Source organism: Mytilus trossulus, chromosome 3, assembly GCF_036588685.1.
Source record: "Mytilus trossulus isolate FHL-02 chromosome 3, PNRI_Mtr1.1.1.hap1, whole genome shotgun sequence".
In the NCBI taxonomy this organism is placed as follows: Eukaryota; Metazoa; Mollusca; class Bivalvia; order Mytilida; family Mytilidae; genus Mytilus; species Mytilus trossulus.
This window is the reverse complement of record NC_086375.1, coordinates 12,869,745-12,889,884: the sequence shown is the minus strand read 5'-3', so window position 1 is coordinate 12,889,884 and position 20,140 is coordinate 12,869,745. Positions and strand designations below refer to the sequence as shown.

At 33.2% G+C, this 20,140-nt stretch overlaps 1 pseudogene; it reads left to right on the top strand.

The window, feature by feature from the left end:
- Nucleotides 1–5,565: 5,565 nt before the first annotated feature.
- LOC134710399 (ankyrin-1-like) lies at nt 5,566–9,553 on the top strand (annotated as a pseudogene).
- The last annotated feature ends 10,587 nt before the right edge of the window (nt 9,554–20,140 follow it).

The following is a 20,140-nucleotide window of genomic DNA, read 5'->3' as shown; positions in this document are numbered from 1 at the left end:
TTGGTGTGTGCTTACCTTGTAAGGTCCTCTTGACTGTCAGACAGTTTTCACTTGTCCTGTTCCTCATATCATGGATCAATGAACACATTATAGTTTATTTGATAGTCTTAAATAAAAAGGTTACATACAATTGTATTTAAAAAATTTAACCTTTTTATTTAAGACTATCAACATCATATCGATGGTTATTCAAAAAATTGAGACATTCATTTTGTGCTTTCTTGTTTACCCTCTTGTGTGTTTTGACCAAATCTTAGATAAAAATAAATTGATTAACAATGCAAAGACAAACAAAACAGAGACTTTTGTCATGAATTCTATTCTAGTCTTCATTGTTGGAGAGTTGTTGAATATGCACATAGACAAAGGTGAGTTACAAAGGCCTACTAGAGCGTTTAGCATATGGTTAGTGTTAAATATAGATAATAGATAATCAAGTGTATGATAATCAAATCTATGCTTAAGTCGTTCATTTGTATTGATATGTTTGCAATAAGACCTATTATTACCTTGTCTTTTACCAACACTACTAATGAAATCAACAGAAGAAGTTTTAGTTGAAGATATTAGCAAGCAAAATCAAGGGAATTGTGCAAATGATGATAAAAGCATGACATTAGAACGAAACATAATTATCATATACTTTTAAAGAAAAAACTGCTGGCCATAAGAAAATTATTTTTTTTCAAGTTGGCCACCACCTTTTCTTAAATGTTTGGTTTTGTTTTCAGATTGAAATACATATTATTCTGGAAAACGTTTTCTTTGACCTTCTTTGAGAAAAAAATATTATCAGGTTTCGTGGATACCTTCTATACATGTGACGTATACACTAGAAATGAACATTTGACATGTTCTGGGTTTGCGCATGCGTGACAATGATACAAAATTCACACACAAACATTTGAACTATTTATTACATGCTTAGCGCTTTTGAATTTTTTATGATGTTATGAATTTGTTTGATGACATTTCTTAAGGTTATGATACACATGTGTTACACAATTTCGGGCATGCGCAAACGATTTATTAATAAAGAACGATTTACACGTACTACAAGTGTACAATGATGAAAATCGTAGTACATCTAACAGATGAGGATTTGAATTTTTTAAACATATCTTTGTCGTCATTCATTCCTCTAAGCATCTGGGCTCTTCTGTTTGAGTACAATGTGTTACTTCTTTAATGTCATTGTTTGAAAACACGCCCTTTCAGTTGCAATAATCAAGCATTCGATGGATAGGGTGAAAAAGGTGGTTAATTTTCTAAATATCGGACAAACATCAATATAGCTGCAGATAAATCCTTTGGTATTGGCTAAGCACTTTCGGTTGGAATGGCCAAATTTGTACGTGGGACATAAGTTTATAGTCATGTTTGGTGGAATGTACACTAAAATGACTTCTTTTAAAATTCTAAAAGATATATTGCGTGACAGTGGATGGACATGTGCCCTCACTGAAGGCAATATTGCAACACCTAGAAAAGCAGATGCTTTTCATGTATGTTCAAATGTAAGTAGAAATAGACACGCACATCAGATAACTGCATATGGTTGGCTTGCATTAATATTGCCAGCTGTTATGAAAGCGTTAACACAGAGAATATAGTTCAAGACTCTGTGACGTTCAAGTATGTGATCAACGGGCGTAAGGAAAGAGAGTCATATCGACAGTTTCATTTCTGGCGTTCAATTATGAATTAAAAACTTCATGTGCTTTCAGTAGTACGCTTAGTTAATGAGTCAGATATCGTACTTTACAAACAGTTCATGTCAAGCATGATATCAATATTGGTCTTGATTGTGTAAATAATACTTGATAGTTACCGATCCATCTCCAAGATATGGCTTCCCTTTACAAACATCACCCACGGGTGTCAATGGAATTGCAAATGGTAATTTTTACTGTACGTAAGACCAGCAAGTTGATTTCTTATATTACAATTCATCAGACACAAACAGAATAATGAGTCGTGAACGGCGATGTTGGTACCATACGTTTAATCGAAGGTCCCTTCGAGACGATGGATGGTAGATTGACCAGACGTCAGTAGACTGGTAACTAAATTTGAAAGATCTAGTGGTTTGAGTCATTCTACAACAAATGAACGACGTCATGAAGACTCTACAAAACACAAAAGGATTTCTTCGAAAAATGTTAAAGGCTTTGTAAAAGAATGAACGAGTTTGGAAATCCATTTCAAGAAGAGTCGTCAGATTTATACAAAATTTACTCTTTTAAGGAAACTGTTGATTCATAGTAGTAGGTAAGATATGTATATAAACTCCAAGATAATTGGTACAAACAGTACTTTCTTTAGACGCAAATGCGAAACGGAGGAGAATCTTCGTTTATTCCCAGATGAAAGCCTTTAAATGAAACTTGAAACTTCTATGTCAAAACACAAAGCTAGAGAACTTGAACACTGATTCTAATCTCTTTTCTAGACTTTTCATTTTTTCTTTAGCCATGAAAACCAAACTGCTCCTCCGTCTTTATGTCAGGATGTAGTATTAAATCGCAGCAAATGGGTTTACTTAAAACATTCTGCGATTTGCCATCAACTGATCCAAATTCTCACGAATTTATCGTTGGTGAGGCAGCAATGATTAATTTATTTCCACCATTTGGGGCATACATATTTGATGATTATGCAAATGATATCATACTGCCTTTCATAAAATCTTCCTTCTATAAGTATCGAAGAGTATACACCGATTTGATGTTTACTAGTAAATTAATTATTTAAAAGCTGAGACGGAAACAAAAGGCGAAGTTTTGGTGCTAGACGGAAAGTTGTGGGTTCTGATAGAACGCCAAGGGTTTGGAGTAGTTTTCTCTATGAAAATGAAAACAAAACGGAATTTTCAAGTTTCTTGCCGACAGAATTGCTTCTTAAGAGACTAATGCAAATGTTTATGCTACTCAAGGTGAAAATATTCTTTGCAATTTCAATACGGATACTACCATGCTATCCCCTGTAACCATGAAAATGCAGATACACAAATGATGGTCCATGATAAGCATGCTGCTGAAAATGGTTGTAAAAGTGATTTAAGTAGAACTGACATAGAATGAAGTAGTATTAGGAACGACAGTACTCGCAAGATTAGGTGTGGACAAATTGTTGAAAGAAAAAAGCTTTTCGATGGCTTCCTGTACATTTCATATCAAATGTGTTTGGTCCTCGTGTATCAGCTTTTCCTTTATTACATGCATTAAGAGGGTGTGACACTGTGTCAGCATTTCACCGGAAAGTGACGGGGTCAGCTTGGCAGGCATTGGATTTTTTTTTCAGATTTAACGGACTTTTTTGCCCGTTTTTGTATGAAAACACAGACATGGACATCATAGAAGTTATGGTTTGCATCATGTACGGAAACATCACCGGTTGCTGTTAAGGAGACACGATTAAAATCGTTTGCTGGGAAGCAGCGGCTTTATTGTGCTATCCCGCCTATCACATAATTATTTTAATCTTCTGCAGCACATCAAAAGAGAAGCATATCAAGGTGGACATGTTTGGGCTCGTCCGGATTAATGCATTCGACAGGTTCATGTACCCAGTCATGAACACAGGAGTTGGTTTAATAAAAAAAAAACAATGACAAATGGAAACCAAAATGGACTTCTTTGGTGAAGGCTGATCCTCGTGTCATGATTTTTTGAAATGCGGATGCAAGAAATTCATCTGTGTTGGTAACTGTAAATGCTACCGTTTTGGTCTTCCGTGTACAGGTTTGTGTATTGGTAACTGTCATATAATAATAAGATAAGCAACCTGTCTTTTCTAAACAAACAATACATGCATTGGAACTTAACAAAGTCAGTGATATCTCTTGTTACGTTAAAAGAAATGATAAAATTGACATTTTCCACGTTTTGCCGCCATTTTGGGACCAGAAGTCACCGTTTTTATTCATGAAGGTATTGTTTTTTCGTACTTTATAAATTGTTATTTAAGTTTTATCAAAACTTACATTGGATTATACCTATAACATAGCTTTCAAAAAGATTTACCACATGTAACCAATTGGATATGACGCCATTTGCAAAATGAGCGGTGGCCATTTTGAAAAAATGATTTTTTTTGTTATGGCCAGCAGCTGATTTTTTTTAATTATCATTTAGTCTACCCATGAACCAAATTTTATGCTTGTATCAGGATTTGCACAATTATGTCCATAATATCTCCCACTATTTTAGAGATGTTATCTTTTCCAATTATCGTATGCCATCTGCAGCTGTGGGTTCATCCAAGACAGTTTGCAAATTTCATGGAAATCTTCAAATAGTTTATTAAATTGTCCTTGCTGTTTCATGTGATTGGAATTTAATGATTTAATTGTAATTGTGTTTTTTCTAAACGTTTATAAAGTCATACTTTTGAGTTTCAAAGGTTTTGTAAGTTGTATAGATGTTCTCGTTAGTTGTACATATTTATTACCACACTGTCGGCTTGGTTCATGTTACTGTTAAATGAGGCGTATTTGATATGTTCAAACAAAAATATGTGATTTAAGAAAAAAATACAGATCTTGAAATCTTAAATGAACAAGCCCAGGTTCAAAATATCAAATGAATGAGCGATTCAACAGTGTGGTCTTTCAATATACTTAGAATTCATGTTTCAAATTTAATGTCATGGTTAGGGATGGTTTTGCAATGATTTGGATGCAGTTTTCCTGATTTTGAAGTTTTGTTTCTCGTATCAAAGTTACAAGCACTTTGAATTGTGCCAAGTATTTCAATGAGTGGTTTCCCTTATATATTAGTATAATGACAAAGTCAAAGTACTTTACCAAGATGATCTATCAGATTTGTGAGAGCTGATAAATGATTGCCATCGATCATTGGTTTCTATGAAGACAAAGTATTACAAGACTCTCTTCTGAACCTGCAATTTTTATCAAGTTATCAAGAATAACAAAAGGGACATTACTTATAAAATAATTAAAAAAAATTCATTGTATATTTGACAGGCCATAGATAGATTAGGTGGGCAGCAAATGAAGCAGGAGTGTGATCATCTGAAAACCAAACCTCTTGATCAAACCAACCAAGAAATAATTATGGAAATCAAACATTCCAATAATGAAATCCGAGAACTAAAAGAATCATTGAAAAGTTTGAAAACGTCATATACTAAGATGAGAAAATCCCATGACATGTTACAAGAAGACCATGACATGTTACAGGAAGACTATACAGAAGAAAAATATCCCATGAGAAATTACAGGATGACCACACAAAAGTAAAGAAATCCCATCAAAAACTACAGGATGACCACACAAAAGTAAAGAAATCCCATCAAAAACTACAGGGTGACCACACAAAAGTAAAGAAATCCCATGAGAAATTACAGGATGACCACACAAAAGTAAAGAAATCCGATGAGAAATTACAGGATGACCACACAAAAGTAAAGAAATCCCATGATAAGTTACAGGATGACCACACAAAAGTAAAGAAGTCCCATGATAAGTAACAGGATGACCACACAACAGTAAAGAAATCCCATGAGAAATTACAGGATGACCATAGGAAAGTGACAAAGGAAATGGAAGAAATAAAAACTTTGCAGGAGGATACAGTACCATGGAATATAAGAGGTAAACAGTTAAAGGGACTTGGGGGTACATCTACTAAATTTCATGGGAGATAAGATTTTTATCGATTCCTGGGAATGTGATTGATCATCTCTATTGTTGATTGGTTGATTTCTTGGCTAGAGTTTAGAAAAGGAGGCCATTTTGATAATTTTGGATGCTAGAGGTTAATAACATGAGAGATCAGGTTGGGAGCTAGGGATGTTATAGATCAATGCTTGGAGGTCATGTTTTAAACCTTTCTATCAGAGAAGTCAACAGGCAGGTATATTTAATAGCCATGAAATGTCAGAGGTTAAAACAGTGAGGGCAGGTTGATATCTTGAGGATCAATATTTAAAGGATTCTTGGTTGGTAAAAGGTAGAAACCTTGGGATTTTCAAATTAATCAGAATGTCAAATCAGTCAATATAGTCATCTTGTCAGTATAATGCTTCAGCTTTTTTAGGCTGTTTGTACCTTTAAGGTTTTACATAGCGCAATATCTTAAACTTTTCTGGTAGATGCTTGATTTGTAAAAAATGGTGTTCCACCTACCTCGTTGTCTGTTAACTTTCAAACAAATCTTTATCAGAGTGATTCATTTAGACATGTTGTTTACCTTTTTTGTGTTTGTGCAAGAATTAGAGAAATTAGAGACAATGTAAACTGAAGTTATCATAAATACCAGATCTATAAAACAGAGTTTGTTGTCATAAATTATATTCTAGTCTACATTATTAGAGTGTCAATTGTAGAAAATGCATATCAACCTTAGTGAGCACTAAAGGGTCTTTTCACCTGTAGTTTGTTAAAGCTGCCATTTCAGGGGCAGATCCATCCATTTTTAAAAGGGTTATAAACCCAGATAAAGGGGGTGTTCAAACTATATGACCCATACAAATGCATTAATTGTCAATAAAAAGAAGGGGGTCCAACCCCTGAACCTTCCCTCTGGAACCACCACTGTAGTTGTCAATTTTGTTGAATTGTGTATCAATCAAACATAAAATGAAATTCAGGATTTTGTAATGGGAACAGTATTGGAAAGAAAACAATTATTAACAGCAAAGTTATGTCATTGTTTATTATTGTAAATTAAAAAGATTTCAACACTATATGCAAACTTACAACATTCAAACATAGAGAAAATAATGATAAGAAGGAATTTTTTAGAAGGTTATAGAAGTAATCTGGAGAACCTTGATTTACAAAAAACAATTTATACACACAAATGTTATACAGCAATCAACTGATTATTCCTGTTATGAAATGATGAAGTGCTGCGGATTCAGTTATTTTCGTACCAAATGATTTTGATTGACGAAATCTTGCAATTTTGTTGATATTCAACTTTGTTGTATTGCCTAAGTCTGCATTCAACACACGCAATTTGGTATTCCACAGATGATAATGAATCCACAGCATACTATCCAGATATTTCCATGTTAGTGAATATAAAATATTTTTTTATTTATATTTCAGCAAGAATTAATGATACACTTAAAGATTGGAAGGATAATGATGATAAAATGTTTATAGATACAAGAGCTGCCCAGTATGTCCTTGAATGCATTAAAGGAAACAGTTGTGTAACGGCTAGTTCTGGTGTAGGGAAGACAGCAACACTGAGACATGTGGCTTTACAGATGGCAAAAGAGGGATATGATGTACTTATGGTGACAGAGCCAGGCGACATTCCTAGGTTTAACAATCCAAATAAGAGAACATTGTTTGTTGTTGATGATTTATGTGGAAACTTTTCGCTTGACCAGAGTGACATAAAAAGTTGGGCACCCGTCATGGAGGATATAAAACAAAATCTTGCAAAAAACAAAACAAAAATACTTGCAGCATGTCGGTTACAAGTGTACCAAGATGAAAAGTTTGATTCTTTATCAGTTTTTAAGTCATGTGAGTGTAACATTTTATCTATAAATATGTGCTTGTCAAAAACTGAAAAAGAAGCCATAGCTAAACTGTATCTCAATGCAGAAGCCTCTGAGATAGGTGACTTATATGATATTTATGACTGTTTTCCTCTTTTATGTAAACTGTACCATGATAATCCTAAACTTATTATAACAGATTTCTTTCAAAATCCATTTTCCATTTATAAGGCAGAGATTGATAAGCTTCTGAAGAAAGGGTATTACGCTAAATATTGTGCTTTGGCTTTATGTGTCATGTTTAATAACAAATTGAAGGAAGAAATGTTGACAGAAAAGTTGAATGAAGAAACCAGGGTTATCATTGAAGACACATTTGAGGCATGCAAATTAAACAGAGGAACATCAAGACTTGTATTACAGGATGAACTTGACTCACTCAGACATACATTCATAAAGAAAGAAAACAATATATACAAAATTTTACATGATAAAATATTTGACTTCCTTGTTAAGATATATGGACAAAAAATAATCAATTGTCTGATAAGGAAAGCAGACATAGGTTTAATCAAGAAAAGATTTCCATTTGAAAGGAAGGATAACATGGATCAATTTATCACTATAATACCAACAAAGTATCATCAGATGTATATACAGAGAATGATTGATGACTGGTCAAAGGGAAAACTTCAGGGTGTGTTTAGTAACATCAATATGAAGATACCTCAGTTCAAAGAGAAATTGCTCTGCTATCTGAATACACTAGATATGTCACACCAGAGACGACTGGCAAACATGAGTGTGGATGATCATGATAATGATTTGGATAATGATGACGAGGATGATGTCTCTGAAACTGCTTTATTACATTGTTGTTATATAGGAAATATTTCTCTGGTCAAATGGTGTTGTGATCATGGCGTGAATATAAACAGGTGTACACACAATAATCTGTCTCCCTTAATAATTGCTTGTGAACATGGTCATACAGAAATAGCGAAGATGCTGTTAGACAGAGGAGTAGACTATTATAAATGTAATATTGTTGGTTCGTCACCTTTCATGATAGCTTGTGAACATGGTCATACAGAAATAGTTAAGATGTTGTTAGACAGAGGATAAGACTATAATAAATGTGATGATGTTGTTAAAAAGAGGAGCAGACTATAATAAATGTAATGCATTTGGTCACCCACTTATAATGTATGCCTGTATATATGGTCACATACAAATAGTGAAGATATTATTAGACACAAAAACAAACTATAATAAACGTGACACGAATGGTGCGTCATCTCTAATGATGGCTTGTGAACATGGTCATACCGAAATAGTCAAGATGCTGTTAGACAAAGGAGCTGATTATAACAATTGGGATATAAATGACAAGTCACCTGTAATGTATGCTTGTCAACAAGGTCATACCGAAATAGTCAAGATATTGTTAGACAAAGGAGCAGACTATAGCAAATGTAACTTGAATGGTTGGTCATCTGTGATGATGGCTTGTGGACTTGGTCATACGGAAATAGTAAAGATACTGTTAAACAAAGGAGCGGACTGTAATATATTAGACAGGAATGATGAGTCATCCCTAACCAAGGCTTGTAAACATGGTCATACAGAAATAGTCAAGATATTGTTAGACAAAGGAGCAGACTATAGTAAATGTAACTTGAATGGATGGTCATCTGTGATGATGGCTTGTGGACTTGGTCATACGGAAATAGTAAAGATACTGCTAGACAGAGGAGCAGACTGTAATATATTAGACAGGAATGATGAGTCACCCCTATTGAAGGCTTGTGAACTTGGTCTCACTGAAATAGTAAATATTTTGCTAGACAGTGGAGCAGACTATAATAAAGGTGATAGTAGTGGTAAGTCAGCTGTAATAAAGGCTTGTGAAAATGGTCATACAGAAATAGTGAAGATGTTGTTAGACAAAGGGGCAGACTTTACTACACGTAACTTGATGGTCCATTCAGCTTTACTGATTGCCCATTTACGAGGTCACAGAGATACAGTTGCTCTTATAAATCAACATTTCGGTCAAACACAAATTTGAAATTAGAGTTTAATTAATTTATAAAACACTTTGCATCTGTAATATATTCAATGTTGATGTTTAACATGTTTAAACAGTGTGGTTGTATTGACAGTTTAATATGAAACCTTTTTTAGAAGACATACTTGGTAACCTATTAAAGATATGTGTATTTAAATCAGTTTTTATAACTAATATCTGTCTGTTTTATTTTCAATACAAAAAGTATAACAAGAAATTTAATAGTCAAAGGGAAATTGTACTATCACAAAAAGATTTGCTATAGTTGTAAAACAATGTTTTTCTTTTTTTGAGAGACAATTGTTATCAGGTCTGTTGATTCAGTAGACAGATATGTTGTATTTTAAGGAATAATATGTTAAGCTATAATAGCTGAGGACATTAACTTATCGAAAGTAAAATGCATAAATTCAAAACATATAGTTCTATCAAAAAGATGAGTTACTAGTTTCAAACAATATATTTCTTTTGTTACGCGATTTATGATTATCATGATTATGGTCATGGACTAAATATGCCACTATTGTTTACATTATCTAATTAAAAAGATTAGTCAGTTTTGTAAATGTGAATAAAATCAATGGTCACAATATTTAATTTGAACAAAGTAATGTGAAGGCATACTTACTGTATTTTATTTTTGTGAGAGTTCTACAATGCTTAACTTGACTAAAAATTGAAAACAAATTTTTGATAAAGTAATTCCTCAATTCTGGAAAATTTCAATTAATTTATTCTTTGTGTTAATGCTTTGTTTCCTAATGTCGTTTTTTTTTGTTTTCTCATTCTAACTAAAGTTTATAAAATATTTTAATTTTGTGTAGTGTATTTATGTGTTCTTATGAATGATTGTTATGCTCATAAATGACTTAATAAAATATCTTGTAGTTTGTCTTTGTGTTTTTACAAATTGAATTAAGAACATTTGCTAATTATATTTCAACACTAGAAATTGTTTGCTAACTTTCATCTATAAGGTTTGAATGTATCTTCCACGTTTGTATTATGTTTTGGATTTCACAATACTTTGGATACACATATTTTCGAGTATATCAATTTTCAGGTGATAGACGGAATCTTGAATTTTCGTGGATACTTGATTTCATGGTTTTATCAAAATTTTCTCCAATAAGACTATTGGAAACTTCAACTTCGTAGAACACTTAAATTCGTTATTCACCTTTCTCAACCAAATTTACGAAAATTAATTCTCCAAGAAAAATAATCAACCCACAGTATTTCGCATCGAGACCACTGTCGAGACATTTATAATGTAAATGTGCAACTAGTACATACCTCGAGGTACAGACATTTCTTATCGTCAATATTATCCCCTGACCTGATATCAGTACAAGTCAAGTCATTATAAGGCGTACAAAAGTGAGAACATTGAAGACATAGTTCGGTTTACAGTGATAATTTGATATATATTATTAGGTGTGTAGAACACGGTAGACATCGTTAATAGATATAGGAAGATGTGGTGTGAGTGCCAATGAGACAACTCTCCATCCAAATAACAATTTAAAAATTAAACCATTATAGGTTAAAGTACGGCCTTCCACACGGAGCCTTGGCTCACACCGAACAACAAGCTATAAAGGGCCCCAAAATTACTAGTGTAAAACCATTCAAACGGGAAAACCAACGGTCTAATCTATATAAACAAAACGAGAAACGAGAAACACGTATATATTACATAAACAAACGACAACTACTGTACATCAGATTCCTGACTTAGGACAGGTGCAAACATTTGCAGCGGGCTTAAACGTTTTAATGGGCCCAAACCTTCTCCCTTTTTCTGAAACAATAGCAAAACATCACAACATATAAAAACATACGATAAAATATCAATTAGCAGACTTAACTCAATCAAAAAACGTATGATTACACAAAGAACGAATAAATTTGATCTGCGATATCTGAATACAAATGCACAGTTAATTAAATATTAGAGACAAACAGTCATGACCAAAAGGCTATCAAATAAATTCAAACAGACTGAGAAATATTTAACCAATCAATGTTCACTTTAGAAAAAAACCGGTTTTTTATAATCTTGAAGTTTATACAAATGTTGTAAGAATAAGTGAAAAATTGAAGATATTACAAATAATCAAAGCTGGTATACAGCCAAGATCCATATAAATAAAAAATGACAAAAAAGCATTATAAACAGTATCAACAGGTCGAATTAACAAGAAAATACGATTTGAGAGTACTCGCAGTTACTGACAGCTAGTTAAAAGCCAAAACCAATTAATAGTAAAAAATCATGCATCAGAGACTAAAATCGACTAAAACACATCAAAGGGATTTAGTTTTTAAGTCTACATTAGTGAGAATATTGTAAATACTATTAGGTCTACAGTAGTGACAACATGGTACACCATTATAAGGTCTACAGTATGAGACCATGGTAGACATAAGGTCTACAGTAGTAAAAAATATGGTAGATATTATAAGGTCTACAGCAGTGAGAACATGGTAAACATTATGAGGTCTACAGTAGTGAGAATATGGAAGACATTGTTAGTTCTATAGTAGTGGGAACATGGTCAATATTATTAGGTCTATAGACGTCGAAATATGGTAGACATTATAAGTTCTACATCGGTGAGAACATGGTAGACATCGTTAAGTCTGCATTAGTGAGAATATGGTAAATACTATTAGGTCTACAGTAGTGACAACATGGTAAACATTATAAGGTCTACAGTATGAGAACATGGTAGACATTATAAGGTCTACAGTATGAGAACATGGTAGACATTATAAGGTCTACAGTATGAGAACATGGTAGACATTATAAGGTCTACAGTATGAGAACATAGCAAACATTATTAGGTCTACAGTAGTAAAAATATGGTAGATATTATAAGGTCTACAGCAGTGAGAACATGGTAAACATGAATAGGTCTATAGTAATGAGGAACATAGTAGACCTTATTAGGTGTTTATTTGTGAGAACATGGTAAACATTATGAGGTCTACAGTAGTGATAATATGTAAGACATTGTTAGTTCTATAATAGTGGGAACATGGTCAATATTATTAGGTCTATAGACGTCGAAATATGGTAGACATTATAAGTTCTACAGTGGTGAGAACATGTAAGAAATTGTTAAGTTTACAGTAGTGAGAACATGGTAAATATTATTAACTCTGCAGTAGTGAGAATATGGTAAACATCATGAGGTCTACAGTAGTGACAACACGGTAGACATTATAAGGTTAACAGTAGTGAGAACATGGTAGACATTATTAGGTCGACAGTATCAAGATATTGTAGATATTATAAGGTCTACGATAGCGAGTACGTGGTAGACATTGTTAAGTCTACCGTGAGAAAAAGGTAAACATTATTAGATTTATCGTAGAAAATAAAAGTCAATATAAGGTCTACAGTAGAAAGAACAAGATAGTAAGCAAGACGTAAACGGAATGAGAACATGATAGTCATTAGGAGATCTACAATAGTGAGAACATGAGGTTCGTCATAAGGTCTACAGAAGTCAGAGCTTGATATCTATTATGAGGTCTTTAGAAGTGAAAGCTGTATTGTCATTATATTATCTTACTTCCTATTTATTTCTAGGAATATGATTGGTTAAAAGCAACCGCGTGGAGATCGTGTATAAAATATGAAAGGTTTCAACAGCCTCCAAATTGATAATGAACGATTAAAATAAATTCAGAAAACACATGTAAAGCTTACAAGTTGTTATTGTTAACATTATGTTTTTGTAACGACCAATAGAAGTAGGTTCAGAACTTCTAAGTATTGAAGACTTGGTCACTTTGATAGACCACTAGTCTTAATACCACATGTTAAAATCTTCGGTAAGATAAATTCATTACTCATTGCATTAGCGACCAAATACGTAAAAAATGACACAGTTCATTCTATATTAGGTCACTAGCACACTATATCACTAATATTATTAGGTCTACACGAGAGAGTATCTGTATAAAAATAGGAAGATGTATGTATTATTGCCAATGATACAACTCACCACAATGAACCAACTAACACAGCTGACAGCAATTAACAACTATAAGTCACCGCACAACGATGAGTTTCACGCATACCACATATTCAGCTGACTTTTCGGCTCTCCCTTAAAACCTTTGCAAGTATGGTCTTGAGGAAACGATGATAATCCGTCAGAAGGGGACGATAAATGGCTGACTCGTGTTAAGAGATGGCCATATCTCTTGTACGTTAAAAACACCCTTGTAGATTTTGAAAAAGAATAGGTTAATGCCGCTACAAGGCAGCACTCGCACCCGCAAAGTGGAAAAGGATTTATAAAATTTGTAAAACTTGTTTCCCAGTCAACTATAAATAAATATGTTTAAACTAATTCAGCTATTTTTAAAAAGGTCCCAAAATGACAAATGTAAATCAATGAAATAAGAAAACAACCGACCTGATTTATGAACAAAACGATGTTAACAAAAGAAGAGTGATACAAAGCATTACATGACAACCATTAAGTTACAGATTCCTGACTTTGGACCGTCTCACACAGAATGTGGCTGGCTTGAACTAGTTTGAGGCGCGTTGACAGTGCTTTAAAAGTACAACATAAGAACAAACTATAGAAATCGGGTGAACATGGTTTAACTCATCAGATCGATTCAAAGCAGAACAACAGTTAACAAAATTACATTGTACGTGGCAGCAAACAACAAATAGACACCGAGTACAGATCTGAGAGTACTCGTAGTTACTGGCTAGTTCAAAGTCAATAACAAATAATAAAGTAAGCCATGCATCCAAGAATAAAATAGTAATATACAATTCTTGTTGCTTTGAATCTTTTAAATCTAAAAGTACTTAGTATTTAGTCTTAGATGCATGATTTGATTTTATTAAGTGGGTTTGAACTAGCTGTCAGTACCTGAGAGTACTCTCAGATCTGTACTAAGTGTCTTTTTGAAGGGATATACAAAAACCCGGTCATATCCACTCTGTGTAGAAGTTGTATTTGTATCCATCTGATGAGTTAAGCATTTTTCAACTGATTTTTATAGTTCGTTCTTATGTTGAACTGTTACACCACTGTTCCAGGTTAGATGAGGGTCGGGTTTCCGCTAACATGTTTAACACCGCACCATTCTGTATGTATTTGCCTGTCCCAAGTCAGGAGCCTGTAATGTTGTGGTTGTCGTAATTTTGTCAAATAATACATCATAAGGACCAATTGTACGCCTCTCGAAATCTACTTTTTACATGCTCCTCTTTTCGCTCACTTGTTCCTTTATAGCTAAAAAGCACAATTTGTATAAAAGAGGGACGAAAGATACCAAACTCATAAATCGAAATAGTCTGTCTGCACAGCAAAATGCATATTTTAGTTGAGTCTAATTTAGTGGCCAAAATTATTGTGTAGTTATGACAAGGGTTTCTCTTCAAGAACGAAAAAGTTGTCTATACTTCATGATCTTCCATAAAGATAATTGAAATATGTGAATGAAAAGTAATACAAAAATATTCTTCATATCTAGACATTGACATTACAACTTTATATTAGGTATATTAGCATCATTGTAATGATACATAATGTCGTTATATACATGGGAGTTTCTTCCTTTATTTCACAGTTAGATCACTTAGGTGCTCTTTTGGTTATGTACTCTTATTATATTCAGACCGAGAACATATTAGTTCAGTTATTAATTTTTTGTTTAACATGATTAAAACACTAACAGTATTTTTAAATATCCTGGTTCCAAGGTGATTGAACACACTCATCGGATAAATATTCTGAAATCAAGCTTTCGGGTCCAAAAGTTTCTGTTTAAACCTAAATGCCACGATGCTTCAGATACGTATTGTCGATATCTTTTATTATTATTGGTAGTTAATCTCCAACCTCCAACTGCACTCGTTGAACAATATTTTAGGTTGATCGCTCACCATGATTATACGGTAGGGTCATTGATGAAGCTCGTACGGTGACCTATAAGTGTTGATTTCTCTGTCATTTGGTCTCTTGTAGAGCGTTGTCTCATTGTCAATCATGCCACATCTTCTTTATTTATATGAGCTTGGTTGTTTTATTTTTTTTTATATTTGCTTCGAAGCTACTAGTAACCAAAAGAGAAATCAATCTACAAGAGGGCAAAAGATACCAAAGAGACATTCAAACTTATAAGTCAAATACACTTTTTTTTCGTTCCGATTGAGACAATAACTAGAAAGCACAGGGGTGTAATTATTCTGCAAAAACCTTCTTTCTGTATAATTTCTCAGTTTTAAATCTGTGTATTGTTAATCATCAGGTACACATTTGATGCATGAGATTTTCAGAATGCACTTTGATTGGGCCATTGATACAATTCCTGATCGATTTCCCGTGTATGGTGTTTGGAATATAATTCAGATGAATCGAGGATATGAGAGAACTGAAGACCCAGAATTTCAATTACTCATCTGAGTTAAAGTTAAAGGCCAACAAAAAACATAGAACACAAGGCAAAAGTTATTTATGTGAATAGAAATTTTACAGAAAAACATGAGTCTCTGTTTCATTACTTGAAAGAGATCATCAGGTTTCCAGTTTGGAGTTAATGTTATGAAAGGATTTAGGACCAGTTATAAGAAATATTTAGAAATTAAAATCAAGGAGATCTTAGTTAAACAAAACAAATACATTTCTAGTTTATTAAGGTAATTAAGGAATAACTGTAATATTTTTTCTGTCTATGAAGAAATAACATTAAAAATTTGGTGCACACTGAATAACGCGCGTAGCGGTTTTTTTAACAGTGTGCACCAAGTTTTTTATGTTATTTCGACTAGACAGAAAAAATATTACAGTCATTTCTTATAATTTAATTCTAAATTCCTTTTTAAACTGTAAAAAACCATGAAAAAACGTTGATGACGTCACGGTCACATGACTAAATTATGTCTATGGGCTCATAGATATAGGAAGATGTGGTGTGAGTGCCAATGAGACAACTCTCCATCCAAATAACAATTTAAAAATTAAACCATTATAGGTTAAAGTACGGCCTTCAACACGGAGCCTTGGCTCACACCGAACAACAAGCTATAAAGGGCCCCAAAATTACTAGTGTAAAACCATTCAAACGGGAAAACCAACGGTCTAATCTATATAAACAAAACGAGAAACGAGAAACACGTATATATTACATAAACAAACGACAACTACTGTACATCAGATTCCTGACTTAGGACAGGCACAGGTGCTCATAGTCTGTTTCCCGGTCGTTATTGAAATTCTTGACACTACCAATTATTTGTATATTCCGAAGGCATACTGAATGTTTTACGGAGGGGACCAACCTAATGGGCATAACAAAATAACGTCAGCCAATCAGAAGACGTGTTACATCCAAAATTAAATTATTGAAAGGTAAAGAGAATACAAATTTCAAATAATTCGTTGATATAAGAAGAAGATACATTAGTAAAATAGATTAAGATTCGTAATAATAACGAACTTTATTTTAAATGCATGATAGTAATAGATTATCGTTGACTACATTTTATATATACGCCAGACGCGCGTTTCGTCTACGAAAGACTCATCAGTGACGCTCGAATCCAAAAAGGAGGTCAAACTGTGTTGTGCAAGAATCTATACAATATTTTGGGATGCTATGAATAACAAAGAAGCTAAATTCATTCAATTATGGACATCACAATATAGCAACTCATTACAAAACAATTAATTATGTAATAATTATGTCATAATGAAATTATCACAATTTGAAAGATTGATCATTCTTCTTTCTTTTGGTACCTCATTTTTATAATTTAAAGAAAGATGAGTGGAATTACATCAGTTTAAAGATGTCCGATTGGGGATGAAAAATCTTTGTATTGTGCTACCTTAAACCTTCATCTACACTTGCCTGCGAATCCATATTGAATAAGAAAACGTCACAATAACCAAACTTTATGCCAAACCATCAGCGAAGGATCGATCATCGTACTTCGGTGCGTACCATCGCACTTCAATGTGATTATCGCAACTCCGATTCCTACATATATACTAGTACACAGATGTGTATACTATGGTATGAAATGCGTAAAAGACAGACAGACAGACAGGACATAAAATAGTAAACCATGAGCCCATAAAAACAAGAGTGCACACGCTTAAATGTCTCGACTTCTTTACTTATCATTGATATTATATTGATAGTCCTATATATAAAGCTTTATTTCAACTGTCATATAAACTTAACATTAATCAAGAAAACTAAACATTGACCAATGACAATAAAAATGAGGTCAAGGTCAGATGAACCATGCCAGGCAGTCATGTACAACTAACAAATCTCCCATACAACAAATATAGTTGACCTATTGCATATGGTTTAAGAAAAACAGACCAAACACAAAAACTTAACACTGAGCAATGAACCGTGAAAATGAGGTCAAGGTCAAATTAAACCTGCGCGACTGATCACATATAGATTATAAAATATTTCCATACACTAAATATAGTTGACCTATTGTCTATAGTATAAGAAAAAAAGACCAAAACTCAAAAACTTAACTTTGACCACTGAACCATGAAAATGAGGTCAAGGTCAGATGACACCTGCCAGCTAGACATGTACACCTTACAATCATTCCATTCACCAAATATACTAGACCTCTGGCTTATAATATCTGAGATATGAACTTGACCACCAAAACTCAACCTTATTCACTGATCCATGAAATGAGGTCGAGGTCAAGTGAAAACTGTCTGACGGGCATGAGGACCTTGCAAGGCACGCACATACCAAATATAGTTATCCTATTTCTTATAATGAAAGAGAATTTAACATTACAAAAATTCTTAACTTTTTTTCAAGTAGTCACTGAACCTTTAAAATGAGGTCAATGACATTTGACATGTGACTGACGGAAACTTCGCAACATAAGACATATATATACAAAGTAGGATGCATCTAGTTCTTCTGCCTTTTAAAATATGAAGCTTATAATAACTTAGCTAACGCCGCCGCCGGATCACTATCCCTGTGTCTATGGAAGAATTTAGTAGGGTTATTGATTAAAAATATTGTGGTAACAAAATATCTGACTTAAAAATTTACTCAGTACTAAATAAAAACGACTTTTTACACAGGCACTTTTCTCAAAATATTTCCCCCCTATATACCTTAATTTAACCTCTTGTGTCATAACACCTTGTGTTATACTAAGGTATTTATATATGTTAGCGACAATAAGTGAAATTAGACATTAAGCTTAAATCCTAGGCAATAAGCTAACGCCTAGGCAGTAAGTATAATGCCTAAATGATGTTAGGCATTAGTCTTAAATCCTCGGAGTTAAGCTTCAATCCTGAAAAATGTGTCCAGGCATTAAGCTTAATGCCTAAAATATAAATGCGAGTAAATCAAGACATTTATTCAATTAGATAAAAATACATTTGTTACATAATAGCATTACGAGAACTGAAGTTTAAAATGTCATATACCAGAAATAAAATCACAGGTAAAGAATGTTTTTATATAAAAACTCATAAAATATTACTTATAAAACATGAAAACTTGATAGAAATTTGTGTTCAAATCATTTGTAATCACAAGTTGTGGAACTGTGGCACCGATTATTACACTTTCTCCCGTTTTTCTTGCACCGGTTACTTAAACATTTAGATTTATACATGATTATTTAAAAAAATCCTTGACCTCCGGATAATGACTGATGGGTTGCTGCCTTACGTATTTTTAAAATTGTTTCACAATTTATGTCCTCTTCCAGAATTAAATTTTGTTTACAGATTCCCACCAAATGTTCCTAGGATTTGTCCAAAACTTGTAGCTACAACAGCATTGCCCTTATCATTGACCTGAAAAAATAAACAGATGAAATTCTTATGCAGGCAGTTTGATTATTTTCATTGAAATATTGATAGAATAATATTTGTGCGAGTAGAATTAATTAGTTATTTGCAATTATTTTGAGTGAATTACAAAATGAATTCGTGTTGCTTATAGTGATTTTCAACTGTCTTTGTGGCCATGCTCCGGTGCAGATTCTGGATTCTGTATATTTCAAAAAGAGGGAAAGGAGCCTGGCAAGTTAATGTTTTGAATGATACCTATATTTTTTTGCATTTATCATTTATGTAGCTCCATAGGGGAGGCCTGGTACCATAACCCCTTTCCTAAATTAACATTTAAACAAATGTACTATTACTGGGTTTTTTTCTGTTCAGTATTTAATAAACATGACATATTAAATGATGCAGTCAAACTTTTGATAAAATATCTTACCTCAATGACTCGGTCGAGTGAATTTCTACTGTGTTTTATCTGTTATACATTACATATTACATGACAGTAATGTAATACTTTAGTTAAAGCTCCCTCCAGGATTAAAGAGTCGGTTTTCTTTTAAATATTTCTTAGTACTTTCTCAAATCCATCAAATCAACTTATCCTCTACTGTTAAAGTATTTAGATAAAATGGGCTTCACTACTACTCCGTTCCCTATAAAAAAAATTTCCATGTTGCAATTTTTACAAAGTGACAGAAATAATTCAATTGCATCACGGGAAATATGTGCATATCCATTGTCC